This window comes from Salminus brasiliensis, chromosome 2 (assembly GCF_030463535.1).
Source record: "Salminus brasiliensis chromosome 2, fSalBra1.hap2, whole genome shotgun sequence".
NCBI classification, from domain to species: domain Eukaryota; kingdom Metazoa; phylum Chordata; class Actinopteri; order Characiformes; family Bryconidae; genus Salminus; species Salminus brasiliensis.
Window position 1 is genome coordinate 135001 of NC_132879.1, and position 7500 is coordinate 142500.

A 7500-nucleotide genomic window follows, 5' to 3' on the forward strand; every position below is an offset into this window, starting at 1 on the left:
GAAGTAACGTTAGCTAACTGTAGAAAAGCACTATCACAAGCTGAAGTAATGTTAGCTAACTGTAGAAAAGCGCTATCACAAGCTGAGGTAACGTTAGCTAACTGTAGAAAAGCGCTATCACAAGCTGAGGTAATGTTAGCTAACTGTAGAAAAGCACTATCACAAGCTGAAGTAACGTTAGCTAACTGTAGAAAAGCACTATCACAAGCTAAAGTAACGTTAGCTAACTGTAGAAAAGCACTATCACAAGCTAAAGTAACGTTAGCTAACTGTAGAAAAGCACTATCACAAGCTGAGGTAATGTTAGCTAACTGTAGAAAAGCACTATCACAAGCTGAAGTAACGTTAGCTAACTGTAGAAAAGCACTATCACAAGCTGAAGTAACGTTAGCTAACTGTAGAAAAGCACTATCACAAGCTGAAGTAACGTTAGCTAACTGTAGAAAAGCACTATCACAAGCTAAAGTAACGTTAGCTAACTGTAGAAAAGCACTATCACAAGCTGAGGTAACGTTAGCTAACTGTAGAAAAGCACTATCACAAGCTGAAGTAATGTTAGCTAACTGTAGAAAAGCACTATCACAAGCTGAGGTAACGTTAGCTAACTGTAGAAAAGCGCTATCACAAGCTGAAGTAACGTTAGCTAACTGTAGAAAAGCACTATCACAAGCTGAGGTAACGTTAGCTAACTGTAGAAAAGCGCTATCACAAGCTAAAGTAACGTTAGCTAACTGTAGAAAAGCACTATCACAAGCTGAAGTAACGTTAGCTAACTGTAGAAAAGCACTATCACAAGCTGAAGTAATGTTAGCTAACTGTAGAAAAGCACTATCACAAGCTGAGGTAACGTTAGCTAACTGTAGAAAAGCGCTATCACAAGCTGAAGTAACGTTAGCTAACTGTAGAAAAGCGCTATCACAAGCTGAAGTAACGTTAGCTAACTGTAGAAAAGCACTATCACAAGCTGAAGTAACGTTAGCTAACTGTAGAAAAGCACTATCACAAGCTGAGGTAACGTTAGCTAACTGTAGAAAAGCGCTATCACAAGCTAAAGTAACGTTAGCTAACTGTAGAAAAGCACTATCACAAGCTGAAGTAACGTTAGCTAACTGTAGAAAAGCACTATCACAAGCTGAGGTAACGTTAGCTAACTGTAGAAAAGCGCTATCACAAGCTAAAGTAACGTTAGCTAACTGTAGAAAAGCACTATCACAAGCTGAAGTAATGTTAGCTAACTGTAGAAAAGCACTATCACAAGCTGAGGTAACGTTAGCTAACTGTAGAAAAGCGCTATCACAAGCTGAAGTAACGTTAGCTAACTGTAGAAAAGCACTATCACAAGCTGAAGTAACGTTAGCTAACTGTAGAAAAGCACTATCACAAGCTGAAGTAATGTTAGCTAACTGTAGAAAAGCGCTATCACAAGCTGAGGTAACGTTAGCTAACTGTAGAAAAGCGCTATCACAAGCTGAAGTAACGTTAGCTAACTGTAGAAAAGCACTATCACAAGCTGAAGTAATGTTAGCTAACTGTAGAAAAGCGCTATCACAAGCTGAAGTAATGTTAGCTAACTGTAGAAAAGCGCTATCACAAGCTGAAGTAATGTTAGCTAACTGTAGAAAAGCACTATCACAAGCTAAAGTAACGTTAGCTAACTGTAGAAAAGCGCTATCACAAGCTGAAGTAACGTTAGCTAACTGTAGAAAAGCGCTATCACAAGCTGAGGTAACGTTAGCTAACTGTAGAAAAGCACTATCACAAGCTGAAGTAATGTTAGCTAACTGTAGAAAAGCACTATCACAAGCTGAAGTAATGTTAGCTAACTGTAGAAAAGCGCTATCACAAGCTGAAGTAATGTTAGCTAACTGTAGAAAAGCGCTATCACAAGCTGAAGTAATGTTAGCTAACTGTAGAAAAGCGCTATCACAAGCTGAGGTAACGTTAGCTAACTGTAGAAAAGCGCTATCACAAGCTGAAGTAATGTTAGCTAACTGTAGAAAAGCGCTATCACAAGCTAAAGTAACGTTAGCTAACTGTAGAAAAGCACTATCACAAGCTGAAGTAATGTTAGCTAACTGTAGAAAAGCACTATCACAAGCTGAAGTAATGTTAGCTAACTGTAGAAAAGCGCTATCACAAGCTGAAGTAATGTTAGCTAACTGTAGAAAAGCGCTATCACAAGCTGAGGTAACGTTAGCTAACTGTAGAAAAGCACTATCACAAGCTAAAGTAACGTTAGCTAACTGTAGAAAAGCGCTATCACAAGCTGAAGTAACGTTAGCTAACTGTAGAAAAGCACTATCACAAGCTAAAGTAACGTTAGCTAACTGTAGAAAAGCGCTATCACAAGCTAAAGTAACGTTAGCTAACTGTAGAAAAGCACTATCACAAGCTAAAGTAACGTTAGCTAACTGTAGAAAAGCACTATCACAAGCTGAAGTAACGTTAGCTAACTGTAGAAAAGCGCTATCACAAGCTAAAGTAACGTTAGCTAACTGTAGAAAAGCACTATCACAAGCTAAAGTAACGTTAGCTAACTGTAGAAAAGCACTATCACAAGCTGAAGTAACGTTAGCTAACTGTAGAAAAGCACTATCACAAGCTGAAGTAACGTTAGCTAACTGTAGAAAAGCACTATCACAAGCTAAAGTAACGTTAGCTAACTGTAGAAAAGCACTATCACAAGCTGAAGTAACGTTAGCTAACTGTAGAAAAGCGCTATCACAAGCTAAAGTAACGTTAGCTAACTGTAGAAAAGCACTATCACAAGCTAAAGTAACGTTAGCTAACTGTAGAAAAGCACTATCACAAGCTGAAGTAACGTTAGCTAACTGTAGAAAAGCGCTATCACAAGCTGAAGTAACGTTAGCTAACTGTAGAAAAGCGCTATCACAAGCTAAAGTAACGTTAGCTAACTGTAGAAAAGCGCTATCACAAGCTAAAGTAACGTTAGCTAACTGTAGAAAAGCGCTATCACAAGCTAAAGTAACGTTAGCTAACTGTAGAAAAGCGCTATCACAAGCTAAAGTAACGTTAGCTAACTGTAGAAAAGCGCTATCACAAGCTAAAGTAACGTTAGCTAACTGTAGAAAAGCGCTATCACAAGCTGAAGTAACGTTAGCTAACTGTAGAAAAGCGCTATCACAAGCTAAAGTAACGTTAGCTAACTGTAGAAAAGCGCTATCACAAGCTGAAGTAATGTTAGCTAACTGTAGAAAAGCGCTATCACAAGCTGAGGTAACGTTAGCTAACTGTAGAAAAGCGCTATCACAAGCTGAGGTAACGTTAGCTAACTGTAGAAAAGCGCTATCACAAGCTGAAGTAATGTTAGCTAACTGTAGAAAAGCGCTATCACAAGCTAAAGTAACGTTAGCTAACTGTAGAAAAGCGCTATCACAAGCTGAAGTAATGTTAGCTAACTGTAGAAAAGCGCTATCACAAGCTAAAGTAACGTTAGCTAACTGTAGAAAAGCGCTATCACAAGCTAAAGTAACGTTAGCTAACTGTAGAAAAGCGCTATCACAAGCTGAGGTAACGTTAGCTAACTGTAGAAAAGCGCTATCACAAGCTAAAGTAACGTTAGCTAACTGTAGAAAAGCACTATCACAAGCTGAGGTAACGTTAGCTAACTGTAGAAAAGCGCTATCACAAGCTAAAGTAACGTTAGCTAACTGTAGAAAAGCGCTATCACAAGCTGAAGTAACGTTAGCTAACTGTAGAAAAGCGCTATCACAAGCTGAGGTAATGTTAGCTAACTGTAGAAAAGCGCTATCACAAGCTAAAGTAACGTTAGCTAACTGTAGAAAAGCACTATCACAAGCTGAGGTAACGTTAGCTAACTGTAGAAAAGCGCTATCACAAGCTAAAGTAACGTTAGCTAACTGTAGAAAAGCACTATCACAAGCTGAGGTAACGTTAGCTAACTGTAGAAAAGCGCTATCACAAGCTAAAGTAACGTTAGCTAACTGTAGAAAAGCGCTATCACAAGCTAAAGTAACGTTAGCTAACTGTAGAAAAGCGCTATCACAAGCTGAGGTAACGTTAGCTAACTGTAGAAAAGCGCTATCACAAGCTAAAGTAACGTTAGCTAACTGTAGAAAAGCGCTATCACAAGCTGAAGTAACGTTAGCTAACTGTAGAAAAGCGCTATCACAAGCTGAGGTAATGTTAGCTAACTGTAGAAAAGCGCTATCACAAGCTAAAGTAACGTTAGCTAACTGTAGAAAAGCACTATCACAAGCTGAGGTAACGTTAGCTAACTGTAGAAAAGCGCTATCACAAGCTAAAGTGACGTTAGCTAACTGTAGAAAAGCACTATCACAAGCTAAAGTAACGTTAGCTAACTGTAGAAAAGCACTATCACAAGCTAAAGTAACGTTAGCTAACTGTAGAAAAGCGCTATCACAAGCTAAAGTAACGTTAGCTAACTGTAGAAAAGCACTATCACAAGCTAAAGTAACGTTAGCTAACTGTAGAAAAGCGCTATCACAAGCTGAGGTAACGTTAGCTAACTGTAGAAAAGCGCTATCACAAGCTGAGGTAACGTTAGCTAACTGTAGAAAAGCGCTATCACAAGCTGAGGTAACGTTAGCTAACTGTAGAAAAGCGCTATCACAAGCTAAAGTAACGTTAGCTAACTGTAGAAAAGCGCTATCACAAGCTGAAGTAATGTTAGCTAACTGTAGAAAAGCACTATCACAAGCTAAAGTAACGTTAGCTAACTGTAGAAAAGCGCTATCACAAGCTAAAGTAACGTTAGCTAACTGTAGAAAAGCACTATCACAAGCTGAGGTAACGTTAGCTAACTGTAGAAAAGCGCTATCACAAGCTAAAGTAACGTTAGCTAACTGTAGAAAAGCGCTATCACAAGCTGAAGTAATGTTAGCTAACTGTAGAAAAGCACTATCACAAGCTAAAGTAACGTTAGCTAACTGTAGAAAAGCGCTATCACAAGCTAAAGTAACGTTAGCTAACTGTAGAAAAGCGCTATCACAAGCTGAGGTGTTGGGTGGGTGGGTGTGTGTGTTTGGTGTGTGTGTGTGTTGGGTGTGTTGGGTGTGTGTTGTGCTTTAGCTGGCGGTCAGGGAGGGACGCTAAGTGCCCGTCTGAGCCGAACGCTCGATTCACTGAGTGCTTCTGAATCCATTAGCCGTTAGCCGTTAGCCGTTAGCGCTGTGTGTAGGGCAGCTGAATGCTGGGACATGAAGCACTCAGCTGTGATTAGGGCAGCGAGCGGCGCAGGGCTGTTAGCGCTCCCCCTGTGTAGCGCTGCTGCCTCCGTGCTGCTGCTGTGTTTGGGGGAGCTGCTGTGGTCCTGTGTTCGGTCCTGACCCTCAAAGAGGATTAGCGAGGTTAAGCTGTACTTTCTGCTGCCTCAACGCCTCTGATCCTGCCTCGCGCTTTTAAACAGGCCTTTGTTTCCGTCTGGTTCGTCACTGCTGGTCTGTTTCACTGACATTTACACTCTCAGGTCTCTGCTTTAATTAGCGCCGGCGGTGTTAGCGCTGTGTGTGTTAGCGCCGGCGGTGTTAGCGCTGTGTGTGTTAGCGTCGCGTCTCTGAGCGCTGAGAGTCTGGCGGAGAGGCGGACTGACGGACTGACGGATATCTGTAATTTGCTGAAGAGCTCAGAGAGCCGACAGTGACGACGTTACACTGCAGATACTGACCAGAGCTGACCAGCTTCCTCCAGCTCTAGGAGTTTGTCCTGCACTGCGGTCTTTAGCTTGCTTACTGGAGGAGCTGGTGGTCAGGAGGAGCTGGTGGTCAGGAGGAGGTAAAGGTCTGGAGGAACTGGTGGTCAGGACAAAGCAAAGGTCAGGAGGAGTTCGTGGTCAGGAGGATGCAAAGGTCTGGAGGAGGGAGAGGTCTTGAGCTGGTTGTCAGGAGGAGGCAAAGGTCTGGGGTAGATGGTGGTCAGGAGGAGGCAAAAGTCTGGAGGAACTGATGGTTAGGAGGAGCAAGGGTCTGGAGGAGCTGGTTGTCAGGAGACGCAAAGGTCTGGAGTAGCTGGAGGTCAGGAGGAGCAAAGGTCTGGAGGAGCAGCTGGTCAGGAGGAGGCAAAGATCTGGAGGAACTGGTGGTCAGGAGAAAGCAAAGGTCAGGAGGAGCTGGTGGTCAGAAGGAGCAAAGGTCTGGAGGAGGGAAAGGTCTGGAGGAGCAGGTGGTCAGGAGGAGGCAATGGTCTGGAGGAACAGATGGTTAGGAGGAGCAAAGGTCTGGAGGAACTGGTGGTGAGGAGGAGGCAAAGGTCTGGAGGAACTGGTGGTCAGGAGGAGCAAAGGTCTGGAGGAACTGGTGGTCAGGAGGAGGCAAAGGTCTAGAGGAACTGGTGGTCAGGAGGAGCAAAGGTCTGGAGGAACTGGTGGTCAGGAGGAGGCAAAGGTCTAGAGGAACTGGTGGTCAGGAGGAGCTGGTTGTCAGGAGAAGCAAAGGTCTGGAGGAGCTGGTGGTCAGGAGGAGCAAAGGTCTGGAGGAGCTGGTGGTCAGGAGGAGCAAAGGTCTGGAGGATCTGGTGTTCAGGAGGAGGCAATGGTTTGGAGGAACTGATGGTTAGAAGGAGCAAAGGTCTGGGGTAGCTGGTGGTAAGGAGGAGAAAAGGTCTGGAGGAGCAGGTGGTCAGTAGGAGGCAAAGGTCTGGAGGAGCAGGTGGTCAGGAGGAGACAAAGGTCTGGAGGAACTGGTGGTCAGGAGGAGCTGGTTGTCAGGAGAAGCAAAGGTCTGGAGGAGCTGGTGGTCAGGAGAAGCAAAGGTCTGGAGGAGCTGGTGGTCAGGAGGAGCAAAGGTCTGGAGGATCTGGTGTTCAGGAGGAGGCAAAGGTCTGGAGGAGCAGCTGGTCAGGAGGAGGCAAAGATCTGGAGGAACTGGTGGTCAGGAGAAAGCAAAGGTCAGGAGGAGCTGGTGGTCAGAAGGAGCAAAGGTCTGGAGGAGGGAAAGGTCTGGAGGAGCAGGTGGTCAGGAGGAGGCAATGGTCTGGAGGAACAGATGGTTAGGAGGAGCAAAGGTCTGGAGGAACTGGTGGTGTGGAGGAGGCAAAGGTCTGGAGGAACAGATGGTTAGGAGGAGCAAAGGTCTGGAGGAACTGGTGGTGAGGAGGAGGCAAAGGTCTGGAGGAACAGATGGTTAGGAGGAGCAAAGGTCTGGAGGAACTGGTGGTGAGGAGGAGGCAAAGGTCTGGAGGAACTGGTGGTCAGGAGGAGCAAAGGTCTGGAGGAACTGGTGTTGAGGAGGAGGCAAAGGTCTGGAGGAACAGATGGTTAGGAGGAGCAAAGGTCTGGAGGAACTGGTGGTGAGGAGGAGGCAATGGTCTGGAGGAACAGATGGTTAGGAGGAGCAAAGGTCTGGAGGAACTGGTGGTGAGGAGGAGGCAAAGGTCTGGAGGAACTGGTGGTCAGGAGGAGCAAAGGTCTGGAGGAACTGGTGGTCAGGAGGAGGCAAAGGTCTAGAGGAACTGGTGGTCAGGAGGAGCAAAGGTCTGGAGGAACTGGTGGTCAGGAGGAGG

The 7500-nt window shown here is 44.6% G+C and overlaps 1 protein-coding gene across 3 annotated transcripts in view; it reads left to right on the forward strand.

Moving 5' to 3' along the window:
- Window positions 1–7500, forward strand: part of osbpl8 (oxysterol binding protein-like 8) — a 75324-nt gene that overhangs the window by 20453 nt on the left and 47371 nt on the right. The window lies entirely within an intron of this gene.